At 35.8% G+C, this 21958-nt stretch overlaps 1 pseudogene across 1 annotated transcript in view; it reads right to left on the reverse strand.

Annotated features, from left to right (window-relative positions):
- Nucleotides 1–18663, reverse strand: part of LOC308278852 (peroxisome biogenesis factor 2-like) — a 29401-nt pseudogene extending 10738 nt beyond the window's left edge. Inside the window, exon 1 of the transcript in view lies at nucleotides 18504–18663. The product of the transcript in view is annotated as a peroxisome biogenesis factor 2-like (transcript). The remainder of the gene's footprint in view (nucleotides 1–18503) is intronic.
- Between the last annotated feature and the right edge of the window lie 3295 nt (nucleotides 18664–21958).

Here is a 21958-nt window from a genome sequence, read left to right on the forward strand (position 1 = left end):
TCTCTGCCAAGTTGTAATGCAGTCAGGATAACCTCCCCAGACACCAGTGCCATGCCGCTTGAACTTTCCAGCCATCAGCGTTATGAACCAAGTAACCGTTCTTTTTTCATGATGCATTACCCAGCATCTGATGTTCTGTTATAGCAACACAAAATGGACTAAAACAATATGCATCCAATATATAGTGCTGTTTCTCTCCTAGCTGGTATTCATAAATACAGGAATCAAGGCAAGGAAATTGGAGTGGTACTTCTCACCACTACTTCTAATGATATATTTGCATATTTTTTTGTTTTCTATTTCTGTATCTTAAGGTTCTCATGGTCTAAGAACCTTAGTTCCAAATAGAGGACAATTTTTACAAGGGGATTCAACAGTGATATCCCTGAACTGGCAGTTGAGACTACTGTCTAATCACTCTGAGTGTCTCATGCCACCAGATGAAGAAGCAGAGAGGGAAGTTACTGTCTGGCTAGAGTAGTTAATTCTGATTGCTAGAGAAAAACTCAGTTGTCTTTACTTCACAATGGAGGCAAAAACAGGAATGTTTGGAACAAGGGGATTATTTAAGGTACTTCTTAATAGCCCCATTTCCTATAATTAATGTTAGTGGAAAACTTCATGCCACCTCAGGCAGGATTGCTAATGTTCTAGACCCTTCGGGAATAAAATTTTGGGTCATCCTACAAGGTAAATAAGTGAAGTGAGGTATTTGCTGAGGGTAAAGGGAATATAGGATGGGGAGTGAAAGAAAGTAGTTATAAATACCAACATATGCCCACATGAATACTGCAGAAATGAGAACTGTGATAGTTATGAGTATTACTTCTTTTTTAATATTTTTACTTGAAAATTTAATTTTATACTTGAAAATTCAGTATCTTGATAAAATATCTGTCATCCATTATTATTTAAAATAACACTTGCTAGTGATTATTAACTTCATAGTATTTTTAAGTTACAAAATATAAAACAAGGGGCATGAATCAGCATATATAAGTTGTTTGGGGGGTATTTTAATTTTTGGTTAATTTAATGGTACTCTGGATGGAACCCAGGGCTTGTACATGATAAGTGCTCTACCTCTGAATTATATCCCCAGCCCAAGAGATTTATTCTTAAGAAATAATGTGATCATGCGATTGTACCAGCTTGGCATCATAGTCTGTTCAGCCTGCTTTAACAAAACATAATAAAGAAGGTAGCTTATATATACAACCAAAATTTCTCTCTCACATATCTAGGGGTTAAAAAATAGACAATCAACTTATGCCAGATTTGTTGTCTGATGAGGGCCTACTTCCAGGTTCATAGATGGTGCCTTTTAGCTATGTCCTTATATGGTAGAAGAAATGAAGAATTTCTCTTGGGCTTCTTTTATATAACACTAGCACCACTCATGAAAGTCCTGTGACCTAATCACTTTCTACCTGCGGGCTTAAGATTTCAGTGTATGAATTTTAGGGAGACACACACATTCAGGACATAGCAATTAGCAAGTTCAAAACCCTACTGAGTAGTCCAGCAGGCTGATGGCCCAGGGGAAAAAATTTACTTGGATCCCAAAAGGGGTAATGGGGTCAGAATTTCTTCTTGCTTAGAGAAAGTCAGTTGTTTGTTTTGGATCTGGAATGTTCCTCCAAAAGTCCTGTATTGAAAACTTGATCCCTAATGTGGCAATGTCCAGAAGTAGGAACTCATCAGTAAATTGATAGCTGATTAGACTACTGAGAGGTTGTAGAAACTATAAGTAGGTGGAGCATACTTGGAGGAAGTAGGCCATGGGGACATGCCACTGAGTATTGTATCATGTTATTCCACCCCCTGCTCCACACACACTTCTTGGCTGCCATGAGCTGACTGTCCTGAACTAACAAGTGTAGCAGTACTTTCTCCTGCCACACTCTTCAGCATGATATTTTCTCGAACCTCATGCCTAAAGTAACGAAGCCCACCAACCATGGACTGAAATCTCTGACACTCTAAGTCAAAATAAATCTATCCTCCTTTAAGTTGTTACTGTCTAGTATTTTAGTTATAGTGATGAAAAATTGACTTAACACATCAGTCTCTGTTCTAATAAGTTCCTCAACTGATTGGATTACGTCTACCCATATTGTGAATGGTAATCATTTTTGCTTAAAGTCCACCAATTCAAATGTTAATCTCTTCCAAAAATACCTATATCCAAAAATACCATTGCACCTTTACATCACAAAACACCATGGCCCAGCCATATTGACACAAAACAAGCATTACACAAGTTCCCAGGATTCTTCCCAGAAAAGAAGTTCTTCCTGGGAAAGAAAGTCCTGTCCTGACATACAAACAGCATGTTCCTAGTGTGAATGACATGGCTATGAGGAGGGTCATTGAAACCAATCTAAATCCTATAAAGGACTGTTTGAGCTGGCACATACATGCAGCCACTGAGAAGAAATCATTTGGCGCTCAATTAACTTTTCTGCCATGAGGCTTTCTCTCCTTAGCTCACTTCCCACTACTTATAGGGAATTTAATTCAACCTATAACAAAAGATAGCTACAATAAACAAGGACAGTTTCATGTTCTCATTTTCTGGAGATAGATGGTTCTGGATACAGAATGCAACTCAAAGTTGAGTATTAGACAAACCTGTAGTTCCCTCAGTAAAGCCAAGGCTATTTAAAAAAACAGAGACATTTTGGAAAACCACTGGACTTTTAAAATAAAATCTGGAAAATATAAATATCTAGAAATACTTGTATAATAAATACTATATTTAATACATAATATGGAATATCTGGAATATCTGGAAAATCTGGAAAAAATAAATGGGGTATTTTGATGTAGGATACAAGAAATAAATAGATAAAAAGAAGTCAGACAGGAACATAAAGGGAAAGTAAAATATAATTTTAATATAAGAACCTAATACTAAAGTGCCTCAAAATTTACACCTCAAACCAGTTTTCTTTCAGATACCTGTCTCTCCCAATTTTTGGGGAGATCTGTAGATCCTAGAGTTCACTGATAAAGACTATGATTGCCCTATTCACTGTTAATAAGACAGATACACTACCTTTAGAAACCCATAATTTTAGGATACTTTCCAGTTAATCAAATAATGAAGACCTCAAACAGCCTGAGGACGCTAAGAATGACTAGAACACCCTAAACTGGCTCGGGAACTATGAGACCGAGATCATCTTCACATACTTCCTCTTACCTATCCACCACGAAAGTCCCCTATAAAAAAGAGCTCTTTAGTCCCCCAAAATGTTTTTCTCTCTCTTGAGATGGTCTCCATTCTCCCTTAAATGTGAATTTCCTACTTCCCTAAATAAGCCTCTGTCTATTTCTCTCACTGGCATATGCTGAAATTATTTTCTGTCACGTTAGCCAAGGACCCTACCAATCCTGAGTTCCTGAATTGAGAAACGGACTCATCACCTCAACATCTTATCTTGGCAATTCAAAATAAGTCTAACCATGTTAAACAGTACTGTATCAAGAATAGTTAATAGCTGCTAGGCATGGTGGTACATGTTTGTAATTCTACAACTTTGGATATTGAGACAGGGGAGTCACAGACTCAGCACCTTAGCAAGGCCCAAAGCAACTTAATGAGTTCAAAGTTAGAACTCAAACTTTAGTAGCTCAAAGTTAGAACAATCGTGAGTTCAATCCCTAATAACACACACACACACACACACACACACACACACACACACAGAAAATTTAACAGATAAAATATGTTTGTTTATATCCTCAATAATATTTGTTGGAATTCTGTGCCAATAGAAAGAATATCATATAAACACTAGATTAAATATATTCAGGTAAAAACTAGAATTAATAAATTATTTATTTATTTTTGCAGTACTGGGGATTGAATTCAAGGATGCTCTACCACTGAGCTATAGCCCCAGAAGGTTTTATTTTTTTTATTTTAAGACTTGGTCCCATTAAGTTGTTCAGGCTGACCTTGAGCCTCCTGAGTAGCTGGGATTACCAAAATTGAACAATAGAGGCTATAAAAAGCAGATAAATAAATGTAAAACAAAACATCATTTCCTTCATAATAATTAAGAATAGAATAAATAAAAAGATAAAGAAATCAAATTTATGAATAAAATTAATAAAGTTACAAGTATATGTGTTTTTCCATACTTTCCACAAAATAAGATGATGAAAATTAAACATAGTTGAAATTTCAGGCAAATATCCTGTTCTCCCACTTCAGATTCACTGGGCACCTCTCCCCCTTGCTCTTCGGTATCAGGAGCTGACCAGAATGGATGATTTCAAGGGGCTCACTAGAATGTTCCTTCTGTGAAAGACACCCACAGAAATTGTAAAAAAATGAAAGGAGAGCAAAGCCAGCGTATCTATTCCTATAGCTAGCTCCAGTTAACAGTGTTCTTGTTCCTCTACTGAATTGCACAGGTCCTATATAGGTAGCCTTATCTTAAGTTCTATGAGGTAGCTGTATCCCAAAGCTAATTTGGGGTTCTGAAACCACTCTTTCTATCTACCCTTTCAGACCCAGAGGTGGTAATGGATCCCCAGCTTCAATCACATACTATATAATGACATTTTAGTCAAGAGATTATATATACAATGGTGGGCTCATAAAGTATTATCACTTAGTGACATCATAACATCACAGTTTATGTAAGTATTCTCCAGGATGCTAATATAATGACAAAATCACTCTAGTAATATGTTGCTAAGAATATACTGTTATTGTCAGTTGATCCAGGACTATTTCACATTAGGTGCCTCAGTATCCCTTTATTTTCCTTCAACCTTTCAAAGCATTGTAATTCATTAAACTCCACTCAAATATTCTATTTGAGAATTTCATCATCTTTATGCTACTGAAATCATGACTGATGTAAACAATAATTAAAAACCAATAGAAGGAACAAAGGAAACACTTGAGGCTTTAGATCAGAATAGCCCACCTAGTAGGAGGACATAAAGAAATTCTCACTTCACAATGAAAAAAAATTCCTAGGATATAACAAAGGTTTAAAAAGGAAGATTAAAAAATCATTCAGGCAAAGAGGAATTATGCAACCTAAAGTAAAATAATTATGACAGGTCAGGCTGACAACATATCTTTCTTTTGTTATGATAATTATCAGTAGATACTGAAATATCAACAAAATTGTGAAAGCCTAGCTAAGCCATCCTTCCTGGAACAGAAAACCACTCACATACATGAAAGAGCTTAGAATGTATTTCATCCATAAGAAGCCCTAATAATGTTTTCAGGAAAATGATATACTCCAAAAAACTGTAACAAGAAAACAAAAACAAGCCAGGCATGGTGGTGAACACTTGACTCCTAATACATGAGAGACTGAGACAGGAAGATTGCAGGTTCAAGGCCAGAGGGCCAGTGTGCAGTAAATTAGCAAGATATGGTTTCAAAATTAAAAATAATAAAGCTGCTTGGCGTGGTGGTGTATGCTTGTAATCCCCTCACTTGGGAGGTGGAGACAGGAGGATCACGCAGGTTCAAAGCCAGCTACCCTGGCTTTAGAGACCCTGTTTCCAAATAAAAGTATAAAATTGGTCTGGAAGTGTAGACCAGAGGTAGAAGGGTTTCCAGGAATCCCAGTACCACAAATAAATAAATAAATAAATAAATAAATAAATAAATAAATAAACAAACAAACAAATAAGCTGAGGCTATAGCTCAGAGTTGAAAGTTTCCTTAATTCAATCCCTAGTATCAAAACAATAACTAAAACCAAAAATGGACATGAATCATAAATACCTCTAATAGGGAAAATTGTGATTTCAGAGTAACTATTGTTACTACTGAGATCAGTAATATTCCTCTTTAATGTCAAAATTGCTAACTGATTAATAAATATCAAACAATTTTTGAAAGACATGATAAAGTAATCAATATAGTTTTCTTATTCAAGATTATTTAAAAAAAACTGTAAGATAAGGGGAAAGGGGTGAAAATAAAATGTACTTTTACTTCTTTATTTTTTCCATTTAAAGAAAAATTAGATCCCACTAATATTCAGTTGTTTCAATGTAAAATGCTTTAATGTATAAATAATTATCAAAAAATTAAAATAAAATTTTAAATTATAAATAAAAATAGCATGATAAAATACAAAATCTGAAAGAATATGCAATAAATATTAATAATGTTTTCTTTTGAATTGTAAGGTCTTAGACACTTTATCATTTCTTGCTTATCTATATTTTCTGTAATGCACTGTAATATGATGAAACACATATTTGTTCTTTATCTCAATTTCCTGACATATAACTTCTAAAATTCTTGGAATCTTTAGAATGATAAGTGGGTAATGTCAGAATGCTTGCTGATTATTGGAAAGATGGTTGGGAGTTTTGGGATTCAACTTACAAGTTTCTGGGGAAGGGATAGGGGTTAAAGATTAAGTTGATCACCAGTGGTCAATATTTTGATCAATCATGTTCAAGTAATGAAGCTTCCATTAAAAATAGCAAAAGGTACAAAGGGCTTCTATAGAGCTAAACACATGGTAGTTCCTAGAGGGGGGAATACCCCAAAGAGGGCATGAAAGCACTTTACTCCTTCCATCTAAACCGCACTCTAAGCATCTCCATCTGGTGTCCACTAGTACCCTTTATAATATCCTTTATAAGAAATCTGTACCATGTATATTTCCCTGAGTTTTGTGAGCTGTGCTAGGAAATTAATCAAACCCAAGAAAGAGATTGTGGAGGCCCTGATTTATAGCAGGCCAGTTAGAAGCACAGGTAAAACATCCTAGAGCTTGCAATTTGCATCTGCAGAGAAGAAGGGCAGTCTTGGAAATTCATTCTCAACATGTGGGAGCTGACACTATTTCTAGATAGGTAGTGTCAAAATTGAATTTAATTAAAGGACACACACCTGGTGTCCATTGCTATAGCATTTGCTTGCCTGATGATGGGAAAAATCTCACACATACCTGCTGTAAGAAGCTTATACCATATAGTCTGTAAGAGTATAGTGAGAAAAACTGAGTTGGGTTTTTCTGTATCCTCAGATGTATGTATATTAACTAATATAAAGACAAATACCTAGGGCTGGGGGTATAGCTCAGTGGTAGAGCAGTTGCCTAGCATGTGCAAGGCCCTGTATCCAATCCCCAGCACCACAAAAAAAACCCTTAAAATTTTTCACATCTTATAAGTTGAAATTAAATCACAAAACTTTTGATATCTTGAAATCTAGATGTTTATTATTCCTCCAAAGTATCTGAAGCAGTTAACAAAGAGACTTTAAATGTGAGGAAGACATACAATGGATTTAGATTAAAAAAAAACATCAGATTTTGGATTTAAAAATTCCTGGGAATTTGAGAGCAAGAGGAAATCTGATATAAGTAAATATACCAATTAAACAATATGATGACTTCTAAAATGGATGAAATATACTGGAAATAACAAAAGTCTAAAATGATTTTTAGAATCAATAATTCCAAATGTTACTCATCTTCTGAGAGATATTGTGTTCTGCATATCTTTTGGGTTTTCTACTCAACTTGCCTTTTAGCAGAATTTTCCTTTCCTCCTATATATGATGGCAGCATACGTAGCCATATGCCATGTTGTTATAGTGGAAGAACTACATTTTCCTTCCTTCTTTCCTTCCCTTCTCTCTCCTCTCCCCTCTCCTCCTCCCTATCTCCCTCTCCATTCAACACAGGGGTTCTCTAATACTGAACTACACCTAAGTCTTTCTTTCAATTTTGAGACAGGGTCTCACTCAGTTGACCAAGCTGGTCTTGAACTTGTGATCCTCTTGACTCAGCTTCATGAGTCACTGGGATTACAGACATGTGCCACCGCACAAGACAGAACATTCTTTCTCTCGAGGCTTTTCCTCTTAGAAACACAATATCCAGGGTTAGGGTTTGTAGTTCAGTAGTACAGCTAACGTTCAGAAAGAGCAAAGAATAAAAGGGTGCAGAATAGTATGAGGATTCTTTAATGATATCCTAGCTTTATGTTTGACTTTTTTCATGTACTCCAACTATGTTCTTGTCCTTAGGATCTCAAAGATATGTCAGGATCCTGAGGCAGAGTACTGCAGTAGTGGTGACCATGGGATACGACATTATATTGCCTGGAAATTAATCTTTATTACCATTTATAAGCACTACTATTCCCCCAGACCTTGATTTATTCATCTGTAAAAAGGATCTAATATTGACCTTACTTTAAAGGATTATGGGAATAAATTAATATATTTTAAAGTGTAAATACAAAATGAGAGCTAAAAATTATCATCTATTTTAATGTTATAATTTTAATAATGTTATTATTTATAATATACAAATCAATATTCTTACAACAATTTATTCTTCTGTGTAAGTAATATAGAAACAGTAACACTTTGATCATTTTCTAAACCTCATAAGAGTCAAGACCAGATTAACAAGAGAAACTATAACATAATTACTTAAAGTTTTACACAATACAGGGACTTTCAGAATAGATCCAGAGAAAATTGCTTGATTTTACGCATAGATTCAATGAAGAATGGACAGCCATGTAGGAAAATGATTGAATCAAGAATATATGATCCAATGGTAATAAAAGAATGGCAGGAGAGACCCAGAAAAATCCATTTATTTTTTGGAAAGATAGGGAAGGACGAAGACTGAACTTGATTAATGAGGGTCTACATCCAAATATGTGTAAAATTATGAATATGACATGGTTACCCTGGACAATCTTTGGTGGGAGGCGGGAAGGGAAAACAGGGGCGGGGGGGGAGAGGGCACCAAGTATAGTTTGAATGTATACCACTTATGTTCAATAAAGAAAAAATTAAAAATAATAAAATAAAATAAAATAAATACTATCTACCAGGAAAAAAAATCTAAATTTAAAAAATCCATTTATTTTAGAGTTTTCTTGACCTCGCTGTGTGGCATTTTTTTTTTATCTTGGGTTTATGGCAAGACTCCTTCAATAATAGTGGCCTTATGACCTATTGTTAGATAAAGCAAATTAGAGGATATCCTTATGTCTAGCTCTTACAAAGAAAATTCAGCCCAAGGTTAGAGTAACAGTTTTAGACTTTATGACCCATTTTCAGGGAGAGGGCTTACCTAATCATTTATCTAGACTTTACTTCTGAGACTCTTACAGTATTCTTCAGTTCAAAGTACTCAGCATATCAAAGTGTGGTACTCTGGGGTATCATTTTCTGAGTCTCATCAATATTTACTAACAAAAGCCCATCCATATCTGCAACCACTTTATGGTAGTATACTAGGAATAATATAGAAATGTGGGTCTGGTGATGAGGTCTCAGATAAGGCATAGGAAGGAACTTAATCAACTATCTAAGGATATGAGCTTCTTAGTCAATAGAATATTTATGTCCCAGATTTTTCCTACTCATAAGTTCTTTGGCACATTACTGAACCTTATATTCCTTATTTGTAAAAATCTGTCTAATAATAGATCTGGCTCATAGGGAAGTTGTAAAATTTTAAAAATAAGACTACATGCCAGGTATCTGAAACATAAGAATACAGTACTAAATACTTTATAACCTTGATTATTGTTGCTAACTCTACATGTACAGGTACCAACACATCAAATGGCCAAGCTTATGTAAGAAAGATGACAGATATAGACATGGTATATACTTCTTTGTCAAGAGACATGTGACCCATTAGCTCACACATTTTCCTTAGTTCAGAATGTACCAGCTGTTCTTACAGATGCGTTAATTTAATTTACTGAGGTCTTAGATTGTTCTAAATTCATAATATTTCTGCTTCAATGATGTTGTATATCTAGCAGGGACTATAGGAGTTATTTTTAGCTAACTGACAAATATTATGCATTGGAAGAGAAAACCTAAGTTCCACAAGGTAAATGCAATCCTGAAAATCTGCCTATCTTGTTTAAAATCCTTATAAGACAGGAGTTGAAGAGGTGCTTAAATGTGTGAAAGTAAAAGTTATTAAGACCAATTTTATTTTTCTATTAGCACACTTTGCCAAGCCCCTACTAAAATTCTGCATTAGTTAAGTATCCAATAAACATTTATAGAAGGAATGAATGAACGGACATATTACCAGAGTAAACCAAATCCATAAACATGAGATCAGTGAAGATATATTTGAAACACTAATTCTTAACTTCGGGACACCACAGAAGTACTTGGGAAACCATTTCAAAGCATGTATTTCCAGGCCCCACAGACAGCCCAATTGAACCAGTATTTCTGAGTGGTCCAAACAGAGAAACTGTATTTTCAAAAGCCTCTTCTGGTAATTCTCATAAACACCCAGGTTAGGAACAGAAGCTTTAAGAAAGGAACAGTTGAAGGTCCTAGACATGCAAATTATTCATTTGAGCTAAAGGATGCTTGAATGGAACCAACTTGCACCTTTTTTTCTATCCTGACTTTATCTTCCTGTAAAAAGGAGTCAGGATGGCCTAAAGAAGCATGGCACCCTATAAACTGTCTGACATAAAACTGCAAAGCTAAAATTATTACAAGGTGCAAGATGGGCCAATTATTTGCCTCTTATTGTATCCATGCTCTTGACCCTTTGAAATACCCTCTCACTCTATCTAGGGTGTTCTTTCCCAGCCCTTGGTTCTGGAGTCGGCCATGTGACTTGTTCTGGTCATTAGGATTTTAGCAAATATGAAATAAGCAGAGACATGGAAAAGTGTTTGCTACAACTCTTACTTACACTTAAGTATTAGCTATGAGAATGTGGCCTATTAGAGAATGAGTTATATGGATCAAAGCTGAAGGAATTCAAGAAATGCCAACCCCCCAAAATGTCACTTTAGCAAACTGATTATTTTGAGCACAAAGCACAGGGAAAATATCAAATGCAATGAGAGGCTTTCTCCGAACACCCATTCCCCAGGAGCTCAAAAATGGATCCTCCAAAAGAAAGAAATTTTCATCAGTAACCTCTGTAGGAGTTTCATCAACCAGGGAAGATTGACTTGTATTACAAGAGAAGAAACTCAAACTTGACACCATACCCAGAAAAACTGTGTCACAAACTATTACCTGGTCTCCTAAGGACCCATTTATCTTTCTCCTGAATCATATACTGTACCCTAAGTTGCCCATATCCTCCCCCTCTCCTGTGAAGTAGGTATATAAGCTTCTAAACTTCTGCTTTATTAAATATTCATATTTATATTCTAATATACTCCTATGTATGTAATAAATTGATACACTTTGCCAGGTGTGGTGGTGTATACCTGTAATTCCAGTGCTTGGGAACCTGAGACAGGAGGATTGCAGGTTTGAGGCCAGCCTCAGTAACTTATTTCAGCAATTTAGTAAGACTGTTTCAAAATAAAAAAAATTAAAAAGGGCTAGGCATGTAGCACAGAGATAGAATGTACCAGTGTTCAGTCTCTGGTACAAAAATTTACACCTTTTCCCCTGTTAATCTTATTGTTAATTTCACCAACTAAATTATTAAGACCTGGAGGGTAATGGGAAGTCTTCCCTTGTATGTATGTGTGTGTGTGTGTGTGTGTGTGTGTGTGTGTGTGTGTGTGTATGTTTTCCTACTGGGGCTATCCTAGATTGAATAATGAATAATGTATCAGTGGTTGAGTGGATCACTTCTAATATTGAATAATGATCAGCCAACCTACAGAGCCCGGCCAAAAGATCAGAGTGCCTAGCCAATATGCATTAGATTACAGATGCAAAAGCGACCCCCCAACTGAGACCTGAAAAAGTATACGACAAAACCAGATTTGATGAGTTAAAAATAATACTGTTAAGTAACTGGATTGTAAAATACTTTGTCCTAAGCATTATTGTTTCAAGAGATGACTGATACACAAGTAAATCAAGGTACAAACCTCAAACCATGACAAGAATGATATAAATTTGAACATTACTTAAAATTATTTTGCAGAACCTACCTTCTCTGAATCTCAGTAGGTATTAATAAGAAAATGCCTAAAATTGGTAAGGACTGTGGGGAAGGTAGTTATTAGAGCTCTGAGTGGAAAAATAAAGAGAAAAGGAAATTTGTGGTTAGAGGAAGGTGTGGAATCTGGGGTAAGAAAGAAAGAAAAATGTAGGCAGAAGAACTGAGCATGAAGTCATCCTGAGAAAATAACTGTTAAAGAATGTGTGATAGAAATGTTTTTCACTTTGATTTTAAACCAAACACTGATTTCTATTTGAAGTGATCCACTCAACCACTGCTACAATTCCACAGGTTCTATTGTGATGCTAGATTGAGATCCTCAGCTGAGCCTCTGGTAAGAGTCTATTGAGCAAATTCTTACAGAAGACCCTTTCACATGTTCTCTTGACAAAGTCTAGCTGTAGAGAAGATCATGCCACTCATGTTGAAAACAATAGCTGTATGGTATTTAGATTGTTTCAGCCTATTTGAACTAAGTTCCGACTTTTGGTTTCAGGCAATAACATCAAGTTAATATGAAAAAATAAAAGGTATTTGTTTAAAGATAACTCTAGGCTATAGTTTTGCCAGAATACTAGATTCTGATTCCTTATCTCCTCCTGACTTTTTATGATTTTATCTTATTTGTATATTTTGGTACTGGGGATTGAACCCAGGGCATTCTTCCTCTGAGATACACTCCCAACCCTTTTTATTTTTATTTTTATTTTATTTTATTTTTTTGTGGTGCTAAATATTGAAGCCAGGGACATTTTACCTCTGAGATACACCTGCAGCCTGATTTTTTATTCTTTATTTTGAACAGGGTCTCACTAGGTTGCTGAGTGCCTCACAAAGTAAATGAGACTGGCTGTGAACTCCGATCCTCCTGTCTTAGCCCCCCAAGTACTGGAATTACAAGTGTGAGCCATCATACCTGGCTTTATTCTTACTTTTAAACAAGGTCTAAATTGCTGAGGGTCTTGGTAAATTGCTAAAGCTAACCTCAAACTGGTGATTCTTCTGTCTCAGCCTCCCAAATACTAGTAATCCATGTGTGTACCATCTTATCTGTCTGTGACTATTTATTGGTGCTTTCTACTTCTGAGCTATACCCCTAGCCCTATTTTTTTCTTATTCTTTATTTTGAAATAGGGTCTCACTGAGTTGCAAAGGACCTCACTATGTAGCTGAGGCTATCCTCCTGTCTCAACCTCTCAAATGTTGGGATTACAAGCATGTGCCACCATGCCAGGAGACTATAATTTTGAAATGAAATAATAAAATAATTAGAATACAGTAGCATTGATGCATTATTCAATGGAAAAATCAATAATAATATCTCAGGCTATAGGTATAGCTCAGTGGTAAAGAGCTTGCCTAGTATGCTTGAGGTCCTGGATTTAATTCCCAGCACCACAAAAATGGGAAAAGAAAAAGAGGAAATATATCAAGAAGAATAATATAATTAAGTATAAATTGAGTGGCTGCACTACACAATGAAGTGAATCAAAATCAAAATAAAATAACAAGTGAATAAAGTATTTACATGTATGAAAAACATGAGTTTGATACCTTTAATATAGAAAAAATCTGGTATACAATCGTGAAAAATTAAAAATTACAATAGTAGAATAATGGGAAAAACACAAATTGTTATTTCAGATAGAAAGAAATAATGTGGCCAATAGGCATATAACATTCAAGTTCACTAGTAACACAGAATGCAAATTAAGACTTTTGCTTCTGGCCAAGATGCAGTAACTGGGACTAGATTTATTTTCATACCTGAAACAATTAAAGAAAAATAAATATATAAAACAATGTTTGTGAAGACATTGGATATTATGCAATAAAGAACTGTGATCTCTATGAGGCGGGAAACAAATGAGGTGACTCTTGTGATTGCCCAAGCTTACTGCCTGTAGGCAGTTTTCAGACTAAAGCACATGGAGGGACAACCCTAGGAGATCTCTCTGAGTTGAAAAGACAGAGCTGAGAACCCAGGCAGAACAATCTCCTAGAATTCACAGGAGGGAATACTGGAAAGGATAGAAGTTCACGATAAGAGAACCCTAGAGATACAGAGATCTATAGAAGAGCCTGCTTAAGTATTTAGCAGAGCACTAAGACTATATGTGATAGGAAAGTACTCAAAACCAGACAAATAACCATTTGGAAAGATTCAATTACTACATGGTAGCTATGTGTGGTACATGCCTGTAATCCCAGTACTTGGGAGGCTGAGACAGGAGGATCTCAGGTTTGAGAACAGACTCAGTAACTTAATGAGACTCCCAGAAACCCAGTGAGACCCAGTTTCAAAACAAAAAAATAAAAAAGGGCTGGGGATGTAGCTCAGAGGTAGAATGCCCCTGGGTACATTCCCCAGTACCATATACCCTCAAAAATTATTACATAGTATTCACATAAGACTAAGAATAGTGTCTATTCCCACCAGCTGGATTGGGAAAAATTGTAATTCCTGAGATATTTGGTGAGCCAGTTGGCAAGACTGAAAGATCTTGCTTTAGTACAGAGGAATAGTAGCCTTGTTCCATGTCTAACAAATCATAAAAATAAGGCATGAGGGATCAGGTATTTCCACCTAAAGTAATTGCATTACAACAGGAAAAGTTTTAAAATATTTATAGACAAAGAAATATATCCAGAACCGAAATGTAAAATTCATAATGAGTACAATCTGTTATTAATCAGATTTTATCACTATAGCAAGATACCCTGACACATGTTATTTATAAATTAAAGGGTTTTATTTTGGTTTGGGGGGCATGTCCAAGATAAAGTGGGATGGAGGGGAGAGACACTGGTTTACCCTTTGATGAAGCCAATGGATAGTGACATATCATGGCAAGAGCACATGTAGGAGCAAGTAGTCACATCTCAAATCGGTACAGAGAACACAGGTATGGCTGTTTTCTTTACTAGCTAGCTCATTATACTATGTGAAGAAAAATCTAAAAAATTCCATATTATATCATCCCATTTTTATGGCATTTGAAAAAGAAAAAAATATAGGGACAAGAAAGAAATGAGCAGTTATCAGTGATTATGGATGGACAAAATTTGCAGCTACAAAGGATTAGCATGAGGGAGATTTCTGGGGATTAAATAGTTTTATATCATGATTGTGGTGATAGTTATATGAACCTTTATATGTGCTAAAACTCATGGAACTATACACATACAACACAATGAAATACCACTATGCACATATCAAGATAAGTGCCAAAGACTGACAAGACCAAATATCGCCAAGAATGTCCAGCAGTTATATTTCTCATATACTACTAGTGTGGGTACATGTTTGAAAAATCACAGTAAAACTCTAGCACCACTTATTAAATTTGAATAAATGTATATCCTTTGGCTTAAAAATTCTATTCCTTCATATGTATAGAACACAAATGCATATATATTTATGGGGTATCTATAATATTCTATTGGTTTTACTGCATTATGGTGACCATTAAAAGAAAGCATTAGCAAGGTAGATTGTCACATTAAAAGCTGCAAATGATTATTTCTCAATGTTCTGACCATTTGCTTTTGTATTAAAATCAATGAACTGTAGTGAATTTTGTTTATTGATACTGTAGGGTAGAAAAATACATTATTTTTTCTCTATCTGTATTAGGCCATTGGGTGTGTAATGAAAGACAGATTAACAAGAGCAAAACAAATTAATGTTTATTAACATGTATACCTTATGTGTACATGACAGATATACAAAACAAAAGTAAATCTCCAAACAGGTAATTTAAAGTCCAGCTCTTAAATACCATCTTCAGCCAGGCATAATGATGCACACTTGTAATCCTGGCTACTTGGGAAGCTGAGGTAAAAGGATTGCAAGTTCAAGGCCAGCCTCGGAAAGAAACATAGTAAGATTCTGTCTATAAATAAATAAAGAAAGAAAGAAATAAAATCTTCAGCTGAAACAAAGAAATAAGAGCTGGGGGGGGATATTGAGGAGAGGAGAGAAGTGATCAGGTAACCATAGTAAATAAGGGTAAGTTAGTACCTTCTACATTGAGAAGAATCTCTGTATATTTATACTCATCTGTCTCTTCCTGATACTCAGAGAGAAATATACTTACAAGTGGTATTTCCTCTATAGATAAAAATTTCCTTATAAAAGATTAATTTGTACTCTGTTCTCAGAGAATCTCATGTCTATGGCTTTTCAAAACAATCACCTTAAAATAATCTTTATGCCAAAGAGGGATATTTGGGGATGATATATTCTGGTTTTCTACAGTACCAATATAAGAAAAATCTAAATACTGCCTGGGAATACCAATAATAAACATAGAAAACGTAAATTGCTTTCAGCAGAGTGGCAAAATTTTCAGGTTCATGAAAACTATCCCCACAGCTGGAAACTACACATAATCACAGTGCTTATATAGCCCTCATGGAATGGGCCTTGCAAGAATAACTTGTATAAGAATTTGTAACTTGAGCCAATTGGCAGGATTAATTTAGAAACAGAGGCAGAGTAGCCAGATTCAAGTTTCCTTCCATTATTGGTCTATTCAAGGACTGAATAAAAGAAGGTAGTAGGTAGAAGCTAAAGAAGACATTTTCTTGAGCACCCCCTACTTCATCTCCACTCAAGTGTCCCAAAGCATTTGATCTAATGTTTTCAAGACTTATGTAACTATAGGACAGTATTTCAAGATTTTCCATTTTTATACTAGCTTTCTCATTCTCAATACCTATCACTGTTTATCACTAATAGTAAAAAATGCACTAAATACAAATTTATTTCATGGAAGAAGAAAATAAGAATGAGAGGAAGAAAGTGAGAGAAAAATGTTTCATAGGGGTCCTAGAAAAAGAATGGATGGCATGAATGTGTGCGTGAAAGGAACATTCTGCCTCCTGAAGATTTGATCATGATCTATAAAAGGAAGAAAAGCATATAGCTTATTAATTTGCATAGAAATGGCATCACACAAAGTATGAAAAGCAAAGGGATTTTAGCAATTTTAAAGAAGAATAGATGATTTTTTAGGGAAGATCAATGGGCCTGAAAATAGATATAATGGTTTGGATTTAAAATATCCCCTGTTCTTCATGGAAACAAAGTAGCAATGTTGAAGGTGGAGCTTGGCTGTCAAGGAGGAGTCTCTGGGGTGTGGTCTTGGTGATTAAATTAAGGTCCCACATTCCCTGGTTCAATCTCTGCTCTGGCCTCTGTGATGTGAGAGAGATCCCTTGCACTTTCCCTCTCTACACTTTCTGACATGATGCTCTGAGTTCTGCAGACCTGGCTCACATGGACTGAACCTTTAAATATCCAAAAGTATAAGAAAATAAATCTTCCTTCCTCTAAGTTGTGGTCAGTCATTACAGCAGTAAGAATATTGATGGGCACAACAGACAATAGAATGGAACAAAGTTTGCATAATCTCTGAGTGTAGCATCTACTCTGGCTTTTCTTGCTGTAAGTTAATCTTCTGAAGGATGTGGCCTTTAAGTAGACAGAGGTACTTTAGAAAAAGCACCATGATTTTTTTTTGTTTGTTTGTTTTGGGTTTTTTTTTTGTTGTTTTGTTTTGTTTTGTTTTGTTTTGTTTTGTTTTGTTTTGTTTTTTTCTCCAGAGGAAAGGGGGCATGAAATGAGCAGGGCAGGGGAAAGGTCAGAGACATACTTCTTTAAAGTATGTCATGTACTATAATTTGGAGTATCATTTTCTGATCCTCAACAAAGGAAGGGTGGCAATGCAATATTTGAAATAAAAACTTAAAAGTCTAGAACTTAAAAAAGACATGGGTATTCATATTAAGAGGCATTCAAACTAACAAGATGAACACAAAATAACTTTCTAAGAAACATCTTTTTTAAATGAGAGAAACCAAAGATAAAGATAAAAACCTTAAAGGAGAAAAGAAAGACTTTTTTCTGTAAAAAAGAATGTATTTGGTCCAGATGGTATTGTGAGTTTATTCTCTGAGCATCTCATCTGCTTCAAGCACATAAAAATGATGGATAAAATATTAAAAAGCGAAAGTTAAAGAGATATAACCAGGCTTATGAGCAAGATACGCAAATCAAAAAATAAAAAGTGGAAAAGAAACCAGAATGGTGGGTGGAGCCGAAGCCATAAGCTGGCTAAATATTAGGGCTGAAAACAGAAATGACCAGATGTTTAGCAACTAAAAGTAACAACAGTTTAAAATCTCCATTTAGGTGGGTAGCTAAAATCAAGACCCCTTTCTGAGATGTAGAAAAGTGTTTCTTCAAGTTTCTTACTAAGTTTTTAGCTCATGATCCATACCAGGCTTGGGACATTGGAAGAGATAGTTGTCAGCTATCTCTGTGACTGAATTAGCCACATCCCCAATAGTACTATCAGATGAGCACTGACAATTTCCAATATTTACCTAGTCATAGATGGGGAGACTAGGCAGCTTGAATGGAGTAATAAGGAGAAGAGATACAAGAGAGAAAATAAAAAAGAAGACAAAAGAAGAGCCTCAATGGCCTTTTCTTGTTTGGGTGGGCTATGACCATCTTCTCCATTGCTATCAAAGAGCCAAATATGCAGGCACTCCTCCTACCATCAGCCCTGGCAGAGAGTGGGCAGCCATCACTTGAAGTCCTTAGAAGTGCTGGTGTTCTTCCCATCAGTGCACACCTGATGGCCTTGCTGAAGACTGTTTCCTTTGATACTTCCCATAAACCTCTGGTGAATGTTCTGCTTTCACAAAATATAGCCATTTCTGCATGACCATTTCTCTGATGCCTTTCTTTCTTTCTTTCTTTCTTTCTTTCTTTCTTTCTTTCTTTCTTTCCTTCCTTCCTTCCTTCCTTCCTTCCTTCTTTCTTTCTATTTTCTTTCTTTTTTTGTTGTGTATGGTATTGGGGATTGAACTCAGGGATATTCTACGTCCAAGCTACACCCTCATCCCCTTTTTATTTTTATTTTGAAACAGAGTCTCACTGATTGCTGAGGGCCTCAGTAAGTTGCTGAGGCTGTCCTTAAACCTGCAATCCTCCTTTCTCAGCCTCCCAAGTACTGGGATTGCAGGCGTGAGGCACCATGCCTGGCTCAAACTTCATTTGAATGCATACTTTTTTGGACTACTCCTAATAATGAATTGTGTCAGTTGAGATCCTTTGATAAACAAATACTAAGTAAAAAGCAGAATTCCAGGAGTTTTGTTGTGGTTAATACCTTTAATATGCAAGAAGACAGGAAAGAGTGGTAGACAAGGAAATCCTTCTTGCTGCAGTGATGGTCTGAACACTTGATGAAGGAGAGGGCAAGGGATTATGTATGAAGAGTCTCATGCTGAGCAGCATCTCTAAGAAATCATGGCCAATGTGACCAGGCACTCTAGATAAATGTAGCTTCTAGAAAATTCTTGCTTATGTAGAAATGGCCAGGCTCTGGCACCCCTGTTGTCTTTAATCTGTGGGTAGAACTGCCAAAGCAGAGTATGCTCCTGACTCATTTACTGAAGTAGAAGTCAGCTGACTATGAACCACCCAGCAGGTTCCCTCTGAATGGAGGTCTGAGTGGGCCATATTCGTGACTACTGCATGAATTAAAAGTGATAACATTCAAAATAAGAAGAAACCAATAAAATAAAATGCCTAACAATTTATATACAAGCGATTTGTAGAAAAATGATGAAGCAGTATGAAAAGATATAAAAGAAGTCCACATTAAATGAAAAGATATGTCATATTCATGCTTAAAAATCAATACAATAATATGTTAATTCTTCCAATTCTGACCTCTGATTTCAATGGCATTACAATCGCATATGAAACAAAAATTTTAATACAGTTTACCATGGTAATTCTGAAACTCACATGCCTAAAGTTCACTGTCTAAAGTTCGTCAATAAAAGAAATAGCAGATGTTAATATTGATTTCAAATATATAATATTTAGAATTGTTAGAGGAAGAGACAAATAACCCTCTAGGGGCTCAGAACAAGCTGCTCCAATGTAGGCATCTTGGTGAGTTGAGTATTTAAAACTAAAGGAAGGGCCTCAAACCAATATCTTTCTAATTTGCCTTCATCCTACAGTCTCCTCCCAAAGCGATACATACAAACCAGAACTCCTCTTATGTAGGAGTCACAGAAACTAGAACTCCTTCCAAAGAGAGCCAGGAAACCTAGAAAATCCACATTCTCCCTTCTCCCTTTGCCCTTGAAGATACTCATTCCAGAGGAGTCCTGCTGCTCTGGGAAGAAGGAATGCTACACAGAGTGGCAAAGAAGAATCTGAACAGAGATGCCTTGTTGGAACCCTCCTTTGGTTTATTACCATTTGACAATGTCTTATTGTGTAATCATATTTCTACATGGCAGTCCATTTTTCATCAAATCTGAGCATAAAAAGGTTTTCTGGGTCTTTACATCTTCATTTCTGATGGCTCCCTTGTCATGTCAAAATTTGATTAAATAAATTTGCTATATTTTCTATTGTTAACCTGTCTTTTGTTAGAGAAGTGTCAGCCATGACTCTTATGATGGGCAGAGAAAGGAATTTCACACCTCTCCAACCCTAAGAATGAGAAACAGAATAGTTAGCCCTTGGCTCCACACATACTTGGGAACTTGGTGTGAAAAAGTGTCATTACAAATCAATGGGAAAACATAGACTACTCTATATATTTGCTAGTATAACTGAGTATTTTTACATTCTAATGAGTAACAGACTTGTGGGAAGAGACTCCTCTCCCCCAATCCTGCTGTAAAAGCACCAATTAATTTAGGCTCAACTACAGAACTTAATGGAATTGAGATAGCCATACAGAGCCAGAACAGATGCCACATCAATTAAAATTGCTTTTTCATTTTCTACTTTCCCAAAGTTCATAACATATGAATACCTGCCAGGGACAATATCAGAGCACAAAATGGTTGAATTTTACTATATGATCACCCTATTATAGTTGAATTTACATCACTGGTCCATACAAATTTCATTAGTAAACTAGTGCCTCTATTTAAGGAATATTCACATATACACACTCAAAATTGCTCTGATTTTATAAAGCCATTTTTACTGAGAACTAAGCCAATTACTTTTCTAGTGAAAGAAGGAAGAATTATTACCCAGATCAACTCATTTAATTCTGTCCCTCCAGCTTCTTCACAGACCACCTCCTAACTCTAGTTAAATATCCTTTTATCTCACTGGGCTCTGATACTACATTTTATCTAAGGGTTGTGATCATAGATTTTTTTCTTCCATAGTTATTATCCATATTTAAAAAACAACTAAATATGCTGAAAATTTGTCATCATTAAAATAAATTTCAGCCAGGTGTGGTGGTGCACTCTTGTAATCCCAGCATTTCAGGGGCTGAGACCAGAGGATTGGGGTTCACAGAGAGCCTCAGCTACTTAGTGAGGCCCTTTGCAACTCAGTGGGACCCAGTTTCAAAATAAAGAATAAAAAATATGGCTGGTGGTGTAGCTTGGAGGTAGAATGCCCCTGGGTTCCATTCCCAGTACCACAAAAATAAATAAATAAATAAATAAATAAATAAATAAATAAATAAATAAATTTCAAGTTGAATAAAGACCTAAATGTGAAAATCAAACTAAAATCTCAAAAATACTTATAGGAAGTCGGGTATGGTGACATGCTCCTCTAATCCTACTACTTGGGAGGCTGAGGTAGGAGAATAACAGGTATGAGGCCAGCCTTAACAACTTATTGAGACATTTCAAAAATAAAAGAATAAAAATATCTGGGGAGCTGGGCATAGTGATGTACACCTGTAATACTAGTATTTGAGAGGCTGAGACAGGAGGATAGTAGGCTAAGAGACTACTCTCAGCAATATAGCAAGACCCTCACGAACTTAGTGAGACTCTCTTAACAAAAAAGTCAGAATTGGTGGCACATACTTGTAATCTTCTCACCATTTGGGAGGCTGAGACAGGAGGATTGAGGCTCAAGGACAGCCTCAGCTATTTAGTGAGGCCCTTTGCAACTCAGTGAGACCCTGTTTCAAAATAAAGAATAAGAAATAGGGATGGAGGTA

The sequence above is a fragment of the Muscardinus avellanarius genome (genome assembly GCF_963383645.1).
Source record: "Muscardinus avellanarius genome assembly, chromosome: X".
Lineage (NCBI taxonomy): Eukaryota > Metazoa > Chordata > Mammalia > Rodentia > Gliridae > Muscardinus > Muscardinus avellanarius.